Source organism: Hylobates moloch, unplaced genomic scaffold (assembly GCF_009828535.3).
Source record: "Hylobates moloch isolate HMO894 unplaced genomic scaffold, HMol_V3 SCAFFOLD_14, whole genome shotgun sequence".
Lineage (NCBI taxonomy): Eukaryota > Metazoa > Chordata > Mammalia > Primates > Hylobatidae > Hylobates > Hylobates moloch.
This window is the reverse complement of record NW_026652289.1, coordinates 85841396-85862883: the sequence shown is the minus strand read 5'-3', so window position 1 is coordinate 85862883 and position 21488 is coordinate 85841396. Positions and strand designations below refer to the sequence as shown.

Here is a 21488-nt window from a genome sequence, read left to right as displayed (position 1 = left end):
GGAGGCGGGCTACCAGCTAACTCTTGCTAGGCCACATGGACATTCACCTAGTCCTGCAGACAATGCATGTGTTACCCACCCTCACTGACAAAGTCCTTCAAACAAGAAATTTCCTATACATGGGAGCCACCACTCTCCTGTGACCCCATTCACCCATAAAAGACCCCATCCTAAGCCTGAACAGATGCCTTGGTATAACCCATGTCAACAAACAGATGTTGGCCCTCTCTGTCTAGCCCCTGATGGAGTAATATGCTGGACCTCAGTTCGACGAGGATGACGGTATAGAGTTTTCACTCATTTTGTTCAGCTTTCCAAGGAATGTATATATGGAAGTCATCATCGATCCATGCACAGTGTTTGTCCCTGCAAAAAAGGAAAATCACAGTGCTCTGGGAAAGAAGTACTTACATTCAGAAGAGATCCAACAACTTCCGAAGGAGCCTTTGCCTTTTGTGTCCAGGGGCTTCCTGGTATCTCTGTGGCTCACAGGAGATAAGAATTGTCCCTCGCCAACATGGGCCTGCCCTCCATGCCAATGCTACCTGGGAGGTGCAGAAGAAACACAGGCGTGCTTCAGAAAGGCAGACAGGTGCACAGGTCATGAGGGCCATGTCATCCAGTCCCCTGCAATATATCTACTGTCTGCCCGTCTCTGGCCTCCCCTGTTCATGGATGCAGAAATGCGTGGATGCAGGGATGCTCATCTCGGGGCTGGGGGCCCCTGCAGTACACCATCCTGCTAAAGAGCACTGACATGGACCATCCCTCTCAACATCATGGCTTCAACACCTGCAATGCCACTCACAAAAGCCTTGCGGTCCTGAAACCCTAAGGAGGAAGGCTTTAACCTACATCAGGTTTAGGATAAGCCAGGGACTCCTTTGGTATCAGAACCAGCTTGGAGCAGGAGCTCACCTGTACGTGCAAAATACATGTCCTCAAAACACACAGGACACAACACGGGCACAAAGGCACATAGGCTATGCCTGGTGACCAAAACTCTAATGTCCTCAACGAAGGACAAAGTTAGCCAACAAATGACAAAGATGCGGCCTTGTACCTGCCACCCAACAACACAGATCTGTTTTCCTCTGTGGGACCTGAGAACCCAGAACAAGGACTCAAGAACAAATTGGCAACCAGAGGCAGGCTACCAGCTAACTCTTGCTAGGCCACATGGACATTCACCTAGTCCTGCAGACAATGCATGTGTTACCCACCCTCACTGACAAAGTCCTTCAAACAAGAAATTTCCTATACATGGGAGCCACCACTCTCCTGTGACCCCCATCACCCATAAAAGACCCTATCCTAAGCCTGAACAGACGCCTTGGTATAACCCATGTCAACAAACGGATGTTGGCCCTCTCTGTCTAGCCCCTGTTGGAGTAATGTGCTGGACCTCAGTTCGACGAGGATGACGGTATAGAGTTTTCACTCATTTTGTTCAGCTTTCCAAGGAATGTATATACGGAAGTCATCATCGATCCATGCACAGTTTCATCCCTGCAAATGAAGAAACTTAGGGTGCTTTGGAATGAAATCACTTACATTCAGGAGGGTTTCAACAGCCTGTGAAGGAGTCCACACCATGTGTTTCCAGGGGCTTCCTGCCATCTCCAAGGATCATACAAGATGACAATAATTCCTCATGATACGAGCCTGCCTTTTACGCCAACACCACCTGTGAAGTGCAGAGGAAACACAGGCGTGCTTCAGAAAGGCAGACAGGTTGCACACGTCACGAGGGCCATGTTATCCAGTCCCCTGTGACACATCTATTTGCCTGTCTATGGCCTCCCCTGTTCATGGACACAGAAATGCATGGACGCGGGGATGCTCGTCTCAGGGCCAGGGGCCCTCAAGGTGAACCATCCTGCTAAAGAGCACTGATGTTTGGCATCCCTCTCAACATTGTTGCTTCAACACCTGCAATGGTGCTCACAAAAGCCGTGGGGCCATGAATCCAGAAAGAGGAAGCCACTGACCTAAATCAGGTTTGGAATAACCCAGAGACTCCTCCTTGCCTGACAGCCCCAGCTTGGAGCAGAAGCCCGCCTGATCATGCAATACACAAATCCTCATAACATATGGGATATAACATGGGCATGCGGCAAAGAGGGTACGCTGGGTGCCTGGAAATACAACATCCTCCGCCAAGGACAAAACGAGCTAACAAATGAGAATAGTGTAGGCTTGTGCTCTCCCCGCAACCAGGGGATCTGTCTTCCTCTGGGAATCCACAGCTTGGACTCAAGAACAAACCTGGCCACCAGAGGCAGGCTACCCACAAACTCTTTCCATGCCACCTGCCATTCACCTAGTCCTTCAGACAGTAGGTGAGTTATTCCGCCCAGGGAGAAATAATTCCTTCAAACAAGGAATTTCCTGTGCATGGGAGCTCCTACTTCCCTGTAACTTCCAATTGCCTAAAGGGACCCCATCCTAAGCCCGGATGGACCCCTTGGTGCAACCCATATCAACAAACGAATGTTGGCCCTCTCTGTCTAGCCCCTGATGGAGTAATATGCTGGACCTCAGTTCGACGAGGATGACGGTATAGAGTTTTCACTCATTTTGTTCAGCTTTCCAAGGAATGTACATATAGAAGTCATCATCGATCCACGCACAGTGTTTGTCCCTGCAAATGAGGAAAATCAGAGCGCTCTGGGAAAGAACTGCTTACATGCAGAAGGGATCCAACAACTTCCAAAGGAGCCTTTGCCATTTGTGTCCAGGGGCTTCCTGGTATCTCTGCAGCTCACACGAGGTAACAATTGTCAACATGGGCCTGTCTTCCATGCCAATGCTACCTGGGAGGTGCAGAGGAAACACAAATGTGCTTCTGAAAGGCAGACAGGTACACAGGTGACAAGGGCCATGTCATCCGGCCCCCTGCGATGTATCTGGAATCTGGCGGTCTCTGGCATCAACTATTTATGGACACAGAAATGCATGTACATGAGGATGCACGTCTGGGTCCAGGGTGCCCTTATAGTGCATCATCTCGCTAAAGAGCACTAATGTTGAGCATCCCTCTCAACACCCTTGCTTCCACACCTGCAGTGCAGCTCACAATAGCCTCGGGGCCATGCAATCCTAATGGGAAGGCTTTGACCTACACTCGGATCAGGATAAGCCAGAGTCTCACTGCCTATCAGACTCAGCTTGGAGTGGCAGCCTACGTGTTCATGCCACATGCATGTGCTCACAATGCATGGGACACAACATGGGCACGCTGGCCTGAAGGCTATGCCTGCTGATCACAACTTCATTGTCCTCAATGAATGATGAAATGAGCAGAAAAACAACACAAGTATAGCACTGTGCTGTCTTCTCAAGCACAATCACCTGTCCTCCTCCAAGGAACATGGAAACCCAGAGCCAGGACCCAAGGACAAACTGCCATGCAGAGGTGGGCTACAGGCTAACTCTTTCCGGGCAACCTGCACATTCACCTACTCCTGTGGACAGCATGTGTGGTACCCTGGCCTCACAAATAGAGTCCTTCAAACAAGGAATCTCCTGTGTACATAGCCTCCACTCCCCTGCCATTCTCCTTTGCCCAAACGAGACCCCATCCTAAGCCTGGATGGAACCCCTTGGTGCAATGGGCATCATCAAATGAAATTTGTCCCTCTCTCTCTAGCCCCTGTAAGAGCAACGTGCCGGACCTCAGTTCGACGAGGATGACGGTATAGAGTTTTCACTCATTTTGTTCAGCTTTCCAAGGAATGTATATATGGAAGTCATCATTGATCCAGGCACAGTCTTTGTCCCTGCAGAGGAGGAATATCTGGAGCTTTTGAGAAATGGACACTTACCATCCTAAGGAATCCACTAGCACCTGAAGGAGCCCATGCCACACATTTCAAGGGACTCCCTATCACTTCCAGGGATCTCCCGAGACCAAGATTGTCCCTCATGGCCACTGGCCTTCCTTCTATGCCCAAGCCACCTGGAAAGTTCAGAGGAAAAACAGGTGTGTTTGAGAACAGCAGGCAGGTACACACATTGCAAGGGCCATACCATTCATCCCACTGTGGTGTATCATGTATGTATCTCCCACGGGCAGCCCCTCTTATTGGGACATGTGCATAGGTGTAACCAGGCATGAAGCTATCAGGCACACAAGAATTTTGAGGGCTCCATCCAGCTACAGAACACCAAGCATAACAAACTCTCAACACCACTCATTTGCCACCTCTGAATCAAAAGTCCTGCTCTTGGCCATCAGAGAAGATGAAGGCCATGAGGATATTTCAGTGGGGACAGGTTCAAGGAAAGCCTCTTCTTGAGTGAAGGGCAATTTTCCTTTGGCCCTGAAGTACTTTCACCCCAGGCTCCCTTTGACACTCTTCCCACTGAGAAACATGCTCAATCACAAACCAACTTCCACCTCAGGGTTTTCCTCAAAGGTACAGCTCAGGGACCCAGAAGAGCACGAGACATGCTGAATCCTACAGGGCTTCCAAGGCACTATGACTAAGAACACCATACATCTTAAGGCACTTGGCTGTGAACATGGCTGTGGAGTCCAAAACTTATCCATCACTGGCCTACAGACACTAGCCCTGTCATACAATTCAAAGACAATTTCACAAAGACTTGTGTGAATTGTCACACACAATTAGGAGGAATTTGAAAATAACCTAACATCAGGAGCCACTAAGGTATTTAAGCACAGAGACCTTGCTGGGTCACATTTCTCAGTAGAAGTCACCAGGATATAGAAACCCACACACTCATCATCAGACACCTCAAATGCATCAAGGAAAAGCATCCCACAGAGGTTCCTGAACACAGACCTTCCAAACCAAGTCAGTCTGCAGAGATGCAGGAGCACGTGGACCCACAATTACATTCCCATCCCAGCACCCTGAGGTCATCATGAAATGGACTATGGGTACCCTACAAAGCTCTAAAGAGGCTCACAGTCATCGCTCTGTGACCCAGACAGAAGGCTGTGTGGTACATGCATGCACAGCCCTCTCCCCTTCCACTGCCAGGATGCTTCAGGGGCCATGGGACTTGGGTTTTCCCCTCCTATGGACATACAAGTTCAACATGGATACCCTCTCTGGGCTCCTCTGCAGAAAGCAAATCAGTATTGCTACCCTCCTCACGACTTCCTGCCCTTGATGATACCCATACACCACAAGAACTCCCATGTCCCCGACTTAGGATAAAAGTGAGCCAAAGAAGTGTCTGGGAACAACATTGTGCTGTGTCCCCATGCAGAAGTAACCATATTCCTCTGGGGAGTGCAGGAGCCAAAGGGTATGAATTGATGACACACATAGCCACACATAGGGAAGTGCTTCGATCAAGCTGTCTCTCAGCCACAGAAGTCCAAAATGCCCAGCTACTCCACTTCACCCAAAGACGATCCCATCCCAAGCACTGATGCAGCCTGTGTCAACAAATGGATGTTGTCCCTCTCTCTAGCCCCTGATGAGCAGTGTGCTGGACCTCAGTTCGACGAGGATGATGGTAGAGAGTTTTCACTCATTTTGTTCAGCTTTCCAAGGAATGTATATATGGAAGTCTTCATCAATCCATGCACATTATTCATGCCCGAAAATGAGGAAAATCAGGACTTTGGAAAGTGGACACTTACATTCAGAAGGGATACAACAGCCTCCAAAGGAGCCCACACCACATGTGTCCAGGGGCCTCATGGCATCTCCAAGGATCGCACAAGAAGATGATTTTCCCTCGAAGATATCTCCTTTCCTTTCATGCCAACACCACCCGGGAGGTGCAGAGGAAACACGAGTGTGCTTCAAAAAAGCAGACACATTCACAAGTCATGAGGGCCGTGTCATCTGGCCCCCTATGGTATATCTGCTATCTGCCTGTCTCTGGCTTCCCTGTTTATGGATCTAACCAGAACTGCAACGTCCTTGAATAATGATGAAAATGAGTGGAAAAAAAACAGCAAAGGTGTGGCCTTGTGGTATCTTCCCAAGCACAAACACCTGTCTTTCCTCAAGGGAATGATGGAACCCAGAGCTAAGACTCAAGGACAAACATGGCCACCAGAGGCGGGCTACAGGCTGTCTTCCCATGCCACCTTCACATTCACATAGTCCTGCAGACAGTGTGTGTGTGTTACCTTGCAGAGAGAAGTCCCTCAAACAAACAATTTCCTATTTACGAGAGATCCCACAACCCTGTGACTACCCCTTGCAGAAAGGGAGCCCCTCCTACAACTGAACAAACCCCTTGGTGCAACCTGCAGCAACAAATGAAAATTGGCCCTCACTCCAACCCCTGTTAAGAGCAGTGTGCTGGACCTCAGTTCGACGAGGATGACGGTATAGAGTTTTCACTCATTTTGTTCAGCTTTCCAAGGAATGCATGTATGAAAGTCATCATCGATCCATGCACAGTCTTCATGCCCACAAAGGAGTAACATTAGGGGGTTTGGGGGAATAGATACTTACCAGCACCTGAAGAAGCCCACACCACACATGTCCTAGGACTCCCTGCCACATCCAGTGATCTGCTAAGAACAAGATCATCCATTGTCTCCACTGGGCTTCCTTCCACGCCAACACCACCTAGGAAGTACAGAGGCAACACAGGTGTGCTTGAGAAAGGCAGGCAAATAGATAGGTCACAAGTGCCATGCCATTCAACCCCCTGTGGAATACGCTATCGCTACTTCCCATGGGATACCCATTTCAGGATGTGTGCATGGGAGTACCCACGCATGAAGGTTTGAGGGCACCATCAAGTTTCACAGCACTAAATGTGAAGAACTCTGGACATCTCTCATTTGGTGCCCTGACTCAAAAGCCCTTCCCTTGGCCATCAGAAAGGACACAGACCACAGAGATATTTGAATGGGGAGAGTTTTGGGGGAAAAAAAAAAAAAAAAACTCTTCCCGTGCATAGGGCAATTTTCCTTCAGCCTTGAACATTTTTACTGTAAGGATCTGTCAACACACTTCGCATTCAAGAAACATGTTCAGTCACAAATCAACCTCCACCTGGGGGTCTTTCTCACAGGTGCAGCTCAGGGACCCAGAAAAGCACCAGACACACTGAATCCCACAGGGCTTCTAAGGTGCTGCGGCTGAGAACACCATACATCTTAAGGCACTTGCATGCAAACATGACCCTGGAGTCCAAAACCTATCAATCACTGGTCTGTGGACACTAGCCCTGTCCTACAACATGATGATTATTTCACAAACAAGTCTGTTGTGAAGAATTAGAAGGATTTTAAAAATAGTCTAACATCATGAGACACTGAGGAATTTAAACACACTGACCCTGCTGGATTGCTTTTCTGAGTAGAAGTCACCATGATACGGGAACTCACACACATATCACCAGGCACTTCAACCACATCGAAGTGCCTGAGCAGTTCAGAGGCAAACGACATCAGCCTTTCCTTAAAAAACCATCCCCAAATCAACACAGGGAAACGGAGCAAACAACCTTTACTAGCAGTATGCACTACATGTTGACCTGGGCTGATACCATCTCAAATTCTTTTTTTTTTTTTTTTGAGATGAAGTTTCGCTTTTTTGCCCAGGCTGGAGTGAAGTGGCCTGCTCTTGGCTTACTGCAACCTCCGTCCCCTGGGTTCAAGCAATTCTCCTGCCTCTGCCTCCACCTCCCAACTAGCTGGGATTATAGGCGCCCACCACCATACCCAGCTAATTTTTTTATGTATTTTTAGTAGAGACGGGGTTTCGCCATGTTAGCCAGGCTGGTCTTGAACTCCTGGTCTCAGGTGATCCACCCGCCTTGGCCTCCCAAAGTGCTAGGATTACAGGAGTGAGCCACCGTGCCCAGCCCCATCTCAAATTCTTAATGGAGACAAGCATTCCACAGAGGGCCTGAACACAAACCTGCCAAACCAAGTCAGTCTGTGGAGTTGCGGGAACATGTGGATTCACAATTACATTCCCATCCCAGCATCCCAAGGTCATCATAAAATAAACCGTATGCACCCTACAACACCCAAAAGAGGCTCACAGTCATCTCTCCACAACCCAGACAGAAGACTGTGTGGTAAATCCATGTGCAGCTCTCTCCCCTTCTAACCACCAGGACCCTTCTGGGACCATGCGGTTTGCGTTTCCTCCTATGGAGATACAAGTTCAGTGTGGATACCCTCCTCTGGGCTCCTCTGCAGAAAGCAAATCAGCATCACCATCCTTCTGAAGACTGCCTGCCCCTGATGCTATCCAAACACCATAGGAAGTCCTATGTCCCTTGCCAAGGATGAAAGTGAGTGAAAGAGGTGCCTGGGAATGACCTTGTGCTGTCTCCCCATGTGGAAGCAATAGTCTTCCTCTGGAGGTCAAGGGACCCAAGGGTACAAATCGAGGACACACCTGGCTGCCTTCAACCAGGCTGTCTCTTAGTTACAAATGTCCAAAATTCCCAGCTACTCTCCTTTGCCAGAAAAAGACCCTATCCCAAGCCTTGGTGCAGCCTGCGTCAACAAATGGATGTTGTTCCTCTCTCTCGAGCCCCTGATGGAGCAGTGTGCTGGACCTCAGTTTGACGAGGATGATGGTATAGAGTTTTCACTCATTTTGTTCAGCTTTCCAAGGAATGTATATATGGAAGTCATCATCGATCTACACACAATCTCTATCCCTGCAAATGAGGAAACTCAGGGTGCTTTGGAATGGAATCACTTACATCCAGGAGGATTCCAACAGCCTCCGGAGGAGCCCACACCGTGTATGTCCAGGGCTTCCTGCCATCTCCAAGGATCACACATGATGATGATCATCCCTCATGACACGGGTTTGCCTTTTACACCAACACTACCTGCGAAGTGCAGAAGATAAAGAAGCATGCTTCAGAAAGGTAGACAGGTGCACAGGTCACGAGGGCCATGCGATCTTCCCCCTGTGGTTTATCTGGAATATGCCTGTCTCTGGCTTCCCTTGTTCGTGAACCCAGAAATTTATGGACACAAGTATGCTCCTCTTGGGGATGGCGGCCCTCAGAATGCATCATCCCGCTAAAGAGCACTGATGTTAAGCATCCTTCTCAATATCCTTGTTTCAACACCTGCAATGCCAGTCACAAAATAATCAAGGCCCTGCACCCCTAAAGAGGAAGCCAGTGACCTATATCTGGTTTGGGATAACCCAGAGTCTCGTTGTCTATCAGCCCCAGTTTGGAGAGGAAGCCTACCTGTTCACGCCAAATACACATCCTCACAACGCACAGTATACAACATGGGCACATAGGCACAGAGGCTATGCCAGGTAAACACAACTCCAACATCCTCAGCCAAGGATAAAATGAGCCAACAAATGGCAAAGGTGTAGCCTTTTGCTCTCCCCGCAACCAAAAGGATCTGTCTTCCTCTGGGGGACTTCGGTTCCCAGAGCTTGGACTCAAGGACAAACTTGGCCACCAAAGGCAGGCTACCAGTTAACTCTTCCCGTGCAATCTGCCGTTCACCTAGTCCTCTAGACAGCGCATGAGTTATCCCGCCCTAGGACACAGAAGTCCTTCAAACAAGGAATTCCTGTGCATGGGAGATCCTACTCCCCTGTGTCTACCATTCACCCAAAGAAACCCCATCCTAAGCCTGGATGGACCCCTTGGTGCAACCCATGTCAACGAATGAATGTTGGCCCTCTCTGTCTGGCGCCTGTTGGAGTAATGTGCTGGACCTCAGTTCGACGAGGATGACGGTATAGAGTTTTCACTCATTTTGTTCAGCTTTCCAAGGAATGTATATATGGAAGTCATCATCGATCCATGCACAATCTTTGTTTCTGCAAATGAGGAAAATCAGCGCGCACTGGGAAGGAATTGCTTACGTTCAGGAGAGATCCAACAGCCTCCAAGGAAGCCTACACCATGTGAGTCCAGGAGCTTCCTGGCATCTCTGAGGTTAACATGAGATGACGATTGTCCCTCACCAACATGGGCCTGGCCAATTCATCACTTACACCTGGGAGGTGAAGAGGAAACATGGGTGTGCTAGAGAAAATCTGACAGATGTGCAGTACACAAAGGCAATGTCCTCTGGTCTCCTGCAGTGTATCTGGTTGATACCCAACTCTGGCTTTACCTGATTTTGGACACAGAAACACATCGACAATGGCTCAGGTGCCCTTGTAGTAGTGCATCAGCACGCTAAAGAGCACTGACATTGAGCATCCCTCTCAACACCCTTACATTGACACCTATAATGTCACTCACAAAAGCCACAGGGCCATGCAATTTTAATGAGGAAGCCATTGACTTACACTGGGCTGGGGTTAAGCTAGAGACTCCCTGCCTATCAGGCCCAGCTTGCAGTGGGAACCTGTGTGTTCCTGCCATATGCATGTACTCACAATGCATGGAACACCACATGAAAGCTATGCCAGGTGACTGGAACTCCTCTGTTCTCAAATCAAGAATGAAAAAAAAAAAAGGCAGAAGTATGGCCTTGTTCTCTCTTCCCAAGCACAATTACTTGTCTTCATCCAGGGGTTGTGGGAACCCAGAGCCAGGAGTCAAGGACAATCTTGGCCACCCAGAGGCAGGCTACAGGTTAACTCTCCCTGAGCAACCTGCACATTCGCCTAGTCCTACGGACTGCATGTATGCTGCCCCAGCCTTGTAGACAGAAGTCCTGTGCACATTGCCTCAACTCCCCTGTGACTCTCCTTCACCCAAACAGAATCCCTTCCTAAGCCTGGACAAACGCTTCATGCAACAGGCATCAAAAAAAAAAAAAAATGAGAGTTGTCCCTCTATAGCCCCTGGTGGACCTCAGTTCAGCTAAGACGACAGTATGGAGTTCCCACTCATTTTGTTCAGCTTTCCAAGGAACGCATGTATGGAAGTCATCATTGGTCCATGCACAGTATTCATTCCTGTAAAGGAAGAACATTAGGGTCTTTTGAGAAATGAACACTTACCATATGAAGGGATCCACCGGCACCCAAAGGAGCCCATGCCACATGTGTCCATGGGTTCCCTGCCATCTCCAGGGATCTCCCAAGATGAAGTTCATCCCTTGCAGCCTCTGTCTTTCTTTGCGTGCCCATGCCACCTGGGAAGTGCACAGGAAAAACAAGTGTGCTTGAGAAAGGCAGGCAGGTACACAGTTTGCAAGGGCCATGCCATTCATCCTGCCATGTTGTATTCTGTATCTATCTCCCACAGGTGACCTCTCTTTGGGGACGTGTGCACAGATATACCCCAGGCATGAAGGTATAAGGCAGGCATGCATTTCAAGGACACCATCAAACTAGAGAACACTAAGTGTGAAGAATTCTCTCAATACCACACTTTCACCACCCCTGACTCAAAAGCCATTCTCTTGGCCATCAGAGAAGACAACAGCCATGAGGATATTTCAGTGGGGAGAGCTGCAGGGAAAAAGTGTTCCAGCACAAAGAACAACTTTCCTTCGGCCTTGAAGCATTTTTACCATGGGCTCCTTCCACACACTTTGCATTGAGAAACACATTCAATCACAAATCAACCTCCACCTCTGGCCTTCCTCACAGGTGCAGCTCAGTGAACCAGAAAAGCATTAGACATGCTGAATCCTACAGGGCTTCTATGGTGCTGTCCCTGAGAACACCATACATCTTAAGCCACTTGCCTGTGAACATGGCCACAGAGTACAAAACCTCTCCATCACTGGCCTGTGGATGATAGCCCTCATACAACTTCATGATTATTTCACAAAGAAGACTGTTGTGAAGAATTAGGAGGAATTTGAAAATGACCTAACATCACAAGACAATGGAGAATTTAAGTGCAGAGACCTTGACAGGTCACTTTTCTGAGTAGATGTTACCACAACATGGGAAGTGACACACTCTTAACCTCAACCACATTGAAGTGCCTCAGCAGTTCAAAAGCAAATGGCATCAGGCTCTCCTGAGCAAAACTTCCCCTCATCAACACAGAGGGAGCAACAAGCCCTTCCAGCAGTATGTACAACCATGGATGGGTAGAAACCCTGGGCCAGTATCTGCTCAAATGCCTAACACAGACAAGCACCCCACAGGGGGTCCTGAACACAGACCTCTCAAACCAAGTCAGTCTGTGAAGTGGCAGGAACACAGGGACTTGCAATCTCATTCCCATCCCAGCACCACAAGGTCATCATGAAATGGACCATGGGCACCCTACAAACTCCCAAAAGAGGCTCATAGTCATTGCTCCATGACCCACATGGAATGCTGTTTGGTACACGCATGCACAGCCCTCTCCCCTTCCCGCCACCAGTACACTGCAGGGACCAAAGGACTTGGGTTTCCTCCTATGGACATACAAGTTCAATGTGGATACCCTCCCTGGGCTCCTCTGCAGAAAGCAAATCAGCTCACCACCCACTTCATGACTGCCTGCCCCTGATGCTACCCAAATACCATGGGAACTCCCACATCCTCGACTGAGGATGAAAGTAAGCCGAAGAAATGTCCAGGAATGACGTGCTCTCTCCCCACAGGAAAGCAATGGTATTCCTGTGCAAGCGGGGAGGCGACGAACCAAAGAGCTATGAATCAAGGACACACAGCCATGCACAGGAAGGCTACTGGCTACTGCTTCCTGTGCCACCTGCAGCTTCAAGTTCTGCAGGCTGGCAGTGTGCTTACCCCACCCTCAGAGGAAATCCCTTCAACCAAGCTGTCTCTCAGCTACAGGAGTCCAAAAAGCCCAGACACTCGCATTCGTCCAAAGAGGACCACATCCTAAGCCAGGGTGTAGACCATGTCAACAAACAGATGTTGGCCCCCTCTCCCTGCCCTCCAATGTAGCAGCGTGCTGGACATCAGTTCGACGAGGATGATGGTATAGAGTTTTCACTCATTTTGTTCAGCTTTCCAAGGAATGTATATACAGAAGTCATCATCGATCCAGGCACAATCTTTGTTTCTGCAAATGAGGAAAATCAGGGCTTTGGGAAGGGCTTGCTTACATTCACGAAGGATCCAAAAGCCTCTGAAGGAGCCCATGCCACATGTGTCAAGGGGCTTCCTGGCATCTCTAAGGATCACATGAGAGGATGATCATCCCTCACAGACACAGTCCTTCCTTCCATGCCAACGCCACCTGGGAGGTACAGATGAAACATGGGCATGCTTGAGAAAGGCAGACATGTGCAGAGGTCATGAGGGCCATGCCATCTGGCCCCCTGCAGTACATCTGCCATCTGCCCATCTCTGGCTTCACCTGTTTATGGATGCAGAAATGCACAGACACGGGGATGCACATCTGGATCGTGGGAGGCCATGGAGTACATAATCCCACTAGAGAGAACTGATGTTGAGCATCCCTTTAAACACCCGTGCACACCTGTAATGTTGATCACAAAAGCCTCAGGGACCTGCACCCCTAACGAGGAAGACTTTGACCTACACCAGGTTTGAGATAAGCCAGAGACTCGTTGCCTATCAGCCCCAGCTTAGGGCAGGAGGCCAACTGTATGTCTTCATAATACACAGGATACAATAGAGGCACCCTGGCCTGGATGTGAAGCATGCAGGTGACCAGAAATCTATGTATGTAGACACGGACAAAAATGAGCCAAAAATTAGGCAAAAGTGTGGCCTTGTCCTCTCTTTCCAACGAAAAAGACCTGCCTTCCTCCTGATGATGAGAGAACCAAGAACTAAGACTCAAGGACAAACTGGGGGACACAGAGCCTAAGTCCTTTGTGCCACCTGCACACTCACCTAGTCCTGAAGACGGTGTGTGTGCTACCCTGGCCTCACTAAGAGATGTCCTTCACACAAGGAATCTCCTGTGCATGGGAGCTCCCACTCCCCTGGGGCTACCCCTTGCCAAAAGAGAACCCTATCCTAAGCCTGGACAGACCCCTTGGTGCAACCCACGTCAATGAATGAGAGGTGGACCTCTGTCTCTAGCTCCCGTTGAAGCATTGTGCTGGACTTCAGTTTGAAGAGGATGACGGTATAAAGTTTTCACTCATTTTGTTCAACTTTCCAAGGAATCCATGTATGGAAGTCATCATTTATCCATGCACAGTCCTCATACCTGCAAACATGGAACATTAGGGGCCTTTGAAAAACCAATACTTACCATCCTGAGGTATCCACCAGCCTGGAGGAGACCACGCCACATGTGTTTAGAAGCACTTTGCAATCTCCAAAAATCTCCCAAGATCAAAATCATCCCTTGTGGTCACTGGCCTTCCTTCCAAACCAACGCCACCTAAGAAGTGCAGGAGCAAAACAGGTGTGCTTGAGAAAGGCAGTGAGGTGCATAGGTGGCAAGCAAGGGTCATGTCCTTTTTCCTGCTGTGGAGTAATCTGTATCTACTTCCCATGGGTTCCCCTTCTTTCTGCACACATGCATAGGTTTGCCCAAACATGAAGGTAGGAGGCAGGCATGAATTTTGAAAGCACCATCAACTAGAGAGCACTAGGCATGAAGAACACTCTCAACACCACTCTTGTAACACCTCCAACTCAAAAACCCTTCTCTTGGCCATCAGAGAAGACAAAGGCTATGGTGATACTTCAGTGAGGAGAGTTTGGAGGGCAAACCTCTTGCTATGCAAAGGTCAACTTTCCTTTGGCCTTGAGGCATTTTCGCCCCTGGGGTCCTTCACACTCTTCTCATCCAGAAACATCACAAAGCAACCTCCATGTGCACTACACAGGTACAGATCAGGGGCCCATAAGAGTACCAGGCATTCTGAATCCTACAAGACTTCTATGGTGCTGCAGCTAAGAAAACAAGATCTTAAGGCACTTGCCTGTGAACATAACATCGGAGTCCAACACCTATCCATCACTGGCCTGTGGATGGTAGCCCTGTCCTACCACACAACGACTATTTCACAAACAAGACTGCTGTGAAGAATTAGGAGGAATTTGAAAATACCCTAATATCAGGAGACACTGAGGTATATAAGCAAGGAGACCTTCGCAGGTCACATTTCCAAGTAGAAGTCACCACGACGTGGGGAATGACACACTCTTATAAACCCCAACTGCATCAAGATGTTTGAGTGGTTCAGAGGCAAATGACATCAGGCTCTCCCAAGCAAACCATCCTCAGGACATCATGAAATGGTCCTTGGGCACCCTGCAATGTCTGAAAGAGCCTCAGTCATCACTCCACGACCCACATGGAATGACGCCAGGTAAAGGCAAGCAGAGACCTCTCCCCTTCCCACAGCCACTACCCTTCTTGAGCCATGGAATTGGGAATTCTTCTTACAGATGTACAAGTTCACTGTGGAGAGCTTCTCCAGGCTCCTTTCCAGAGAGCAAATCAGCATCACCACTGGCTTCAAGGTGGCCAGCCCTTGATGCTACCCAAATACCACAAGAAGTCCCATGTCCCCAGCCACAGATGAAGGACAGCTGAAGCAGTGCTCAGGAATGGCACTGTGCTGTCTCCTCATGTGGAATAAACTGTCTTCTTCTGGGGGGTGACGAACCCAAGAGGTATGAATCAAGGACAGACCCAGCCATGCAGAGGTGGGCAACTGGATACTGCCTTCCTGCGGCACCTGCAGGTTTACCTTCTCCTGCACACTGGCAGGATGCTACCCCACCTTCTCACAGTAAGTCCTTCAACAAACGTATCTCTCAGCCAGGGGAGTACAAAATACTCAGCTACTCAGTTTCACTGAAAGACAACTACATCCTAAGCCTTGGTGCAGACCATGACAACAAACAGATGTTGACCCCCTAAATCTAGGCCCTGATGGAGAAGTGTGCTGGACCTCAGTTAGATGAGGATGACAGTACTGAGTTTTCACTCATTTTGTTCACCTTTCCAAAAAAAATAACACATATATGTAAGTCATCATCAATCTACACACAGTCCCCTGCAAGTGAGGAAAATCAGAATGCTTTCAGAAGAAATCACTTACATTCAGGAGAAATCCAAAAGCCCCCAAAGGAGCCCACACCATTTGTATCCAGGGGCCTCATGGCATCTCAAAGATCACACAAGACAAAGACCATCCTTCTTGGTCAAAGGCCTTCCTTCCATGCCAATGACACTAGGAAGGTGCACAGGAAATGAGTGTGCTTCAGAAAGACAGACAGGTACATAGGTTAGGAAGACCATGTCATCTAGACTCCTATGGTACATATGAAATCTGCTTATCTATGGCTTCACATATTTGTGTTCACAAAAACACACATATAGAGTTGCACATGTGGATTCCAGGTACCCTGGGAGGGCATCATGCCACTAAAGAGCATGGGCGTAGAGCATCCCAATCAACACCGTGGCTTCAATACTTGCAATTTGTGCACAAAAGACTTGGTGCCCTGGAAGATGAAAGCCAAAAACTTGTACCACTACTCAGTTCAGGATAAGATAAGAGATGACATGCCAGTCAGCCCAACATTGAAACAAAAGCAAAAACATTCATGAAATATGTACTTCCTCAACATAAAAAAAACAAGGACACTTTCTCTATGAATGTTGGCGGAAGGCTGTGATTGGTGACCAGAACCTGGCAAAAATTCAATTGTGTGACAAATATCCAAAACCTAGCATTAAGGGTGAAACCAACTTGACTCCAAGAAGAGTAACACTAAAAAATTTCATGGGCTACTCAAGTATGATTCTCAAATACATTTATGATAAAGAATTTTACTATGGTCAAAATGACCACAAAAATTGAATGCCAATGCCTGGGTAGTGAAGTATCATGTAATATGACAAAGTCAGCCGTGTACCACAGTAAGCCAAAGTGGAGGCAATGTGCTGGACCTCAGTTCCGATGAGAACAGTGGTATGAGTTCTCACTCATTTTGTTCAGCTTTTCCAAGGAATGTTTTTATGGGGGACTCATCATCGATCCAAGCACATTCAAAGAGGCAGGATGTTTGACACCGCAGGCTGGGCAGTGGACGAGCTGATGACCTTAAACATCTTCGGCACCCGGGGGAAGCCAGAGCTGTGCCACTGAGCAAAAGGTACAGACCATCCACTCTAGGAGAGGAAATCACCATGCCATTAGTGGCCTACCGAAAAACTGCTCATTGTGGGTCTTGGAAATCCCAAAGACACCCTCACTCAGCACGAGGGGCAGAGGAATGCTTACCGTCCTGAGCCACCCACCAGCATGGGGTGCACTGTGGATACCAGGCCACACCAAAACCAGGACTCTGTGTGGCCTTCTTTGCTTGGGAGAATCGACCATCTTCCTTCCAGCAGGCCTGCGCCTCCCATGGCAACTGCCCCTGAGAAGTGTAAAGAAACCAAATGCACGCTTGAGAAATGGGCCTAGGTCCACCAGTCACCACTTCAATCCCATTCTTACCTGTGGGGCAACTTGCATGCCTGCTTCTCCTTGGCCTCCATGATTGACCTCCATCTCCATGAATGTATCTTACTTGTGTCACTCTGTGGACACACAGGAAGCATGTGTGCCTGGAACAACCTCACGTGCCCATTGCTGCGTGTATTTGCCTGTGGCTGTGCACACGTGTGTGTGTGTGTGTGTGTGTGTGTGTGTGTGTGTGTGTCTCCCGACACTGCAATGGGCGGTTATAGTCTGCAGCCTCCAGACCTGATCCCCCCAACAAACCAAAGGCTCAAGACCTTCAATCAGTAGGATGTGAACTCTGACCTCAAGGCCACGTGGAAATAGGCCTGAGGTCCCTCGTGTAACAGCCACCACACCCCTGGCGCAAATACAGGCTACTCCTCACAGGGCCTCTGATGTCGGGACCAGACACTGTCTCTTGCTGACTCCCAGGTAAGGCGCATCTGGCGGAAAACCAACCAAAATCTGCACTGGAAGGCACCTTCCCAATGCTCAGAATGTCGCACTGAAACATGACGTCAAGGCCAGAGGTGGTCTTCCCAACCTAGCCAAACGATCTCAAGAAACAGGCTTCCTTCACTCTACTCAGTCCATGTACCCACATGTGCCCTCAGGACACCCGAAGAGAATGGCTGCTTCTCCAAGAGGACGTCCACACCTGATGCCCCAAAGGCCAGGTGGACAAGACACACCACCTAACATTGTCCTTGCATTGGTCACCTCACAGGGCCTCCCTGCACTGACCTCAGAGGCAATGTCCCATCATGCAGCCAGCTTGACTGCATTCCCACCCACAACAATGCCTGCAAGTCAACACCACCTCAACACCAGCACCAGGTGTAGATACACGTGGCTACTAAGTGAGCTGCGAGCTGCAGAACCACCAACCCTTTCCAACTTTCCTAAGCCAACCACAAGCCCTTCAACATGGCATAGCTGTCCTGGCTGTGCTGTGACTTCAAACCGGCTAAGGAACTGAAACGCTTCATCACCCCAGGGCGTAGCAGAATCCAACACTTGAATATCGCCATCATACAGTGGCACAGAGGCATCCCAAGTCAAAAGATGCTCTGTGGCAATGCCCCTGGGATTGCACATATGTTGCCTGGAATCTGGAATACACACAGACCTTCATGAATAGCCCCAAGTGTGACTAGAGGCCATGGGAGAGGCCTGGGGCAGAGCCAGAGCCAGGGTAGATTCCCTCTGGATGTCTTCGGGATGGAAGCTGCTTTCCAAGTGGGAAAGTGGATCCAGAGCACTAGTTGCTCACATGAGCTGCAACAGGTGGGGCCATCCGGCAATGGCGGGCCAAGAGACCATTTCCAGGAAGATGTGCACAACAGCTGAGCCCACTACTCTGCCATGAAGACCGGAAGTGACCAAGGGCTGTGGGTGCCAGCCTGACCCTCGTGTTCACTGTGACCTGCCCTCAATGACCCCTGCTGGCTGAGCTGTCATCCACCAGAGAAATCTATATAAAGCCCATCACTGCCAAATGACAGCCCCAGACCACTGATGACACACATGTCCACATGAGCCCTCTACCACCTTTTGTCTGGAATACCTTCCCGCCCAGGCCTCTGCCATTGCACCACGAGCATCTCACAGCTCAGGAGGTGAAGAAATCCCTGCCAGGGAGAACCTGTGACCAACCCTGGAAGGAGAGCCAAAGAGACTTTGGATATCTGCTGGGACACCCATTGCTCTTCCCCATCACCTTGGCACTCCCTTGTCCTCAGGTAACCAGAAATCAAGACAAAGATCTGCCTGAGGCACACACCTCATGCTCTCCTTGGCAAAAAAACCGGACCCAGTCCTGTGTGTGGTGACACCTGCTGCAAGATCTGGGTCTCCCTTCCTGGGAGCTCACCAAGCTGAGGCCAGCCACACACTCCTTGAGGCCTACAAAATTTCTGCACTCTTCCATGGCTGCCACACCATAACAAAGCAGACAATTCACCCATGACTCTCTCACCCATTTACGTCGCACAGAGGGAATGTTCCTAACCTATGTGTGATGGGAGACTTTGGCCTGTGGATGCCCTGGGAGGTGGAACCTATGGGAACTAGTGGAAGTTGTCCCTCAATCCTACAGTCTCCGGCAGAGGCAAATGTGCTGGACCTCAGTTCCGATGAGAACGACGGTATGAGTTCTCACTCATTTTGTTCAGCTTTTCCAAGGAATGTTTTTTTGGAGGACTCATCATCGATCCAAGCACATTTGAAGAGGAAGGACATTTGACACCACAGGCTGGGCAGTGGGTGAGCCGATGACCTTAAAGACCACAGCCATGCCCTTAATGGCCTGCTGAAGAACTGCTCCTTGTGGGTCTCAGAAATCCTAAAGACACCCTCAGTCATCATGTGGGGCAGAGGAATGCTTACCGTCCTGAGCCATCCACCAGCATGAGGTGCACCACGGATGCCAGGCCACACTGAATCCAGGACTCCGCAGGGCCTTCATTGCTCAGAAGCGTCAACCATCTTCCTTTCAGCAGGTGGCAGGCCTCACACGGCAACTGCCCCTTAGAAGTGTAAAGAAATCACATGCATGCTTAAGAAACAGGCCAAGGTCCACTGGTCACCTTTTCAATGCCATTCTTGCTTACAGGGCAACTCACACACCTACTTTTCCTTGGCCTCCATGATTGACCTCCATTACCATGAATATAACTGACCTGTGTCACTCTGTGGACACCTAGGAAGCGTGTGTGACCGAAACGACAGCATGCGCCCATTGCTGAATCTATTTGCCTGTGGTTATACACGCCTGTGTATGTGTGTGTGTGTGAGAGTGTGTCTGTGTGTGTATGTGTGTCTCCCTCATGCACATGTGTTTCCCAACACCACAAGGGGTGGTCATAGTCTGCAGCCTCTAGACCTGAACTTCCCTGCAACCCAAAAGCTCAAGACCCAGGCCTTCAATCAGTAGGATGTGAACTTTGACCTTGAGGCCATGCGGACATAGGCCCGAGGTCCCTTGCCTAACAGCCACCAAGCCTGGCATGAGCACACACTCCTCCTCACAGGGCATCTGATGTTGTGACCAGACACTCTCTCTGGCCGCCCTCTCAGGTGAGGCACATGTGGCGGAAAACCAACCACAACCAGCACTGGAGGGCACCATCGCAAAGTCCAGCACATCAGTTTGAAACTCGGTGTCAAGGCCAGAGGCAGTCTTCCCAACCTAGCCAAACGATCTCAAGACATGGGCTTCCTCCCCTCCACTCAGTCCACATGCCCACACCGTGCCCTCAGGATATCCTAGCTAATGGCTGCTATTCCAAGAGGACATCTCCGCTTGACCCCCTAAGGACAAGGTTGACAGGACACACTGCCTGTCATCATTCTTGCACTGGACACATCTACAGGGCTTCCCTGCACCAACCTCTAAGGCAACGTCCCATCACCCAGCCAACTTGACCTCACTACTACCCACCACAATGCCTACAAGTCAACACTGTCTCAACACCATTGGGTCTACATGCACGTTCCTGCTAAGTGAGCTGCAAGCCGTAGAACCACCAACCTTTTCAGCTTTCCTAAGCCAACTGTGTGCCCTTCAGTGTGACATGCCTGTCCTGGCCGTGCTGAGACTTCAAACCAGTTAAGGGAGCTGAAATGCTTCACCACGCCTAGGGCATAGCGGAATCCAACACTGGAACACTGCCAACACACAGAGGCATCCCAAGTCGAGAGACTCTGTGGCAATGCCCCTGGGACTGCATACGCATTGCCCGGAAGGCACACAGACCTCCATGGATAGCCCCACACATGACTGGAACCCACTGGAGAATCCCAGGCCAGGGGCAGGGCACATTCCCTCTGGATGCCTTCAGAATGGAAATAGCTTTCCAAGCGGGAAATAGTATCCAGAGCAGTATTTGCTCACATGAGCTGCAGCAGGTGGGGCCACCCAACAATGCATGCAAAGAGACCATTTCCAGAAAGGTGTGCACAACGGTGGAGCCCATTACTCTGCTGAGAAGACCAGAAGTGACCCAGGGCCACAGAAACCATCCCGACACTCACTTGCCCAGAGACATGCCCTCAAAGACCTGCCCTGGCTGACCTGTCGTTCACCAGAGAAATCCACGGAAAGCCCATCACCACCAATTGACAGCCCAATGCATCTGATGACACACATGTCCACAAGAGCCCTCTGCCACATTTTTTCTGGGGTATCGTGCTGTCCAAGCCTTGGTCACTGCAATAT

General features: G+C 49.5%; 13 non-coding genes and 2 pseudogenes across 13 annotated transcripts; all 15 read right to left on the bottom strand.

The window, feature by feature from the left end:
• LOC116481986 (small ribosomal subunit protein eS26-like) overlaps positions 1 to 21488 on the bottom strand; it is an 88428-nt pseudogene that overhangs the window by 33329 nt on the left and 33611 nt on the right.
• LOC116482750 (small nucleolar RNA SNORD116) lies at positions 258 to 349 on the bottom strand. The gene has a single exon (XR_004252019.1). It is a non-coding gene; the product is annotated as a small nucleolar RNA SNORD116 (small nucleolar RNA).
• Positions 1402 to 1493, bottom strand: LOC116482752 (small nucleolar RNA SNORD116). Its single transcript, XR_004252021.1, has one exon. It is a non-coding gene; the product is annotated as a small nucleolar RNA SNORD116 (small nucleolar RNA).
• LOC116482756 (small nucleolar RNA SNORD116) lies at positions 2536 to 2627 on the bottom strand. Its single transcript, XR_004252025.1, has one exon. It is a non-coding gene; the product is annotated as a small nucleolar RNA SNORD116 (small nucleolar RNA).
• LOC116482754 (small nucleolar RNA SNORD116) lies at positions 3674 to 3765 on the bottom strand. The gene has a single exon (XR_004252023.1). It is a non-coding gene; the product is annotated as a small nucleolar RNA SNORD116 (small nucleolar RNA).
• Positions 5472 to 5563, bottom strand: LOC116482761 (small nucleolar RNA SNORD116). The gene has a single exon (XR_004252029.1). It is a non-coding gene; the product is annotated as a small nucleolar RNA SNORD116 (small nucleolar RNA).
• On the bottom strand, positions 6299 to 6390 carry LOC116482755 (small nucleolar RNA SNORD116). Its single transcript, XR_004252024.1, has one exon. It is a non-coding gene; the product is annotated as a small nucleolar RNA SNORD116 (small nucleolar RNA).
• LOC116482760 (small nucleolar RNA SNORD116) lies at positions 8520 to 8611 on the bottom strand. The gene has a single exon (XR_004252028.1). It is a non-coding gene; the product is annotated as a small nucleolar RNA SNORD116 (small nucleolar RNA).
• On the bottom strand, positions 9662 to 9753 carry LOC116482749 (small nucleolar RNA SNORD116). Its single transcript, XR_004252018.1, has one exon. It is a non-coding gene; the product is annotated as a small nucleolar RNA SNORD116 (small nucleolar RNA).
• Positions 10754 to 10845, bottom strand: LOC116482771 (small nucleolar RNA SNORD116). Its single transcript, XR_004252038.1, has one exon. It is a non-coding gene; the product is annotated as a small nucleolar RNA SNORD116 (small nucleolar RNA).
• Positions 12774 to 12865, bottom strand: LOC116482762 (small nucleolar RNA SNORD116). Its single transcript, XR_004252030.1, has one exon. It is a non-coding gene; the product is annotated as a small nucleolar RNA SNORD116 (small nucleolar RNA).
• LOC116482772 (small nucleolar RNA SNORD116) lies at positions 13896 to 13987 on the bottom strand. The gene has a single exon (XR_004252039.1). It is a non-coding gene; the product is annotated as a small nucleolar RNA SNORD116 (small nucleolar RNA).
• LOC116482775 (small nucleolar RNA SNORD116) lies at positions 15703 to 15799 on the bottom strand (annotated as a pseudogene).
• LOC116482774 (small nucleolar RNA SNORD116) lies at positions 16707 to 16801 on the bottom strand. The gene has a single exon (XR_004252041.1). It is a non-coding gene; the product is annotated as a small nucleolar RNA SNORD116 (small nucleolar RNA).
• LOC116482763 (small nucleolar RNA SNORD116) lies at positions 19391 to 19485 on the bottom strand. The gene has a single exon (XR_004252031.1). It is a non-coding gene; the product is annotated as a small nucleolar RNA SNORD116 (small nucleolar RNA).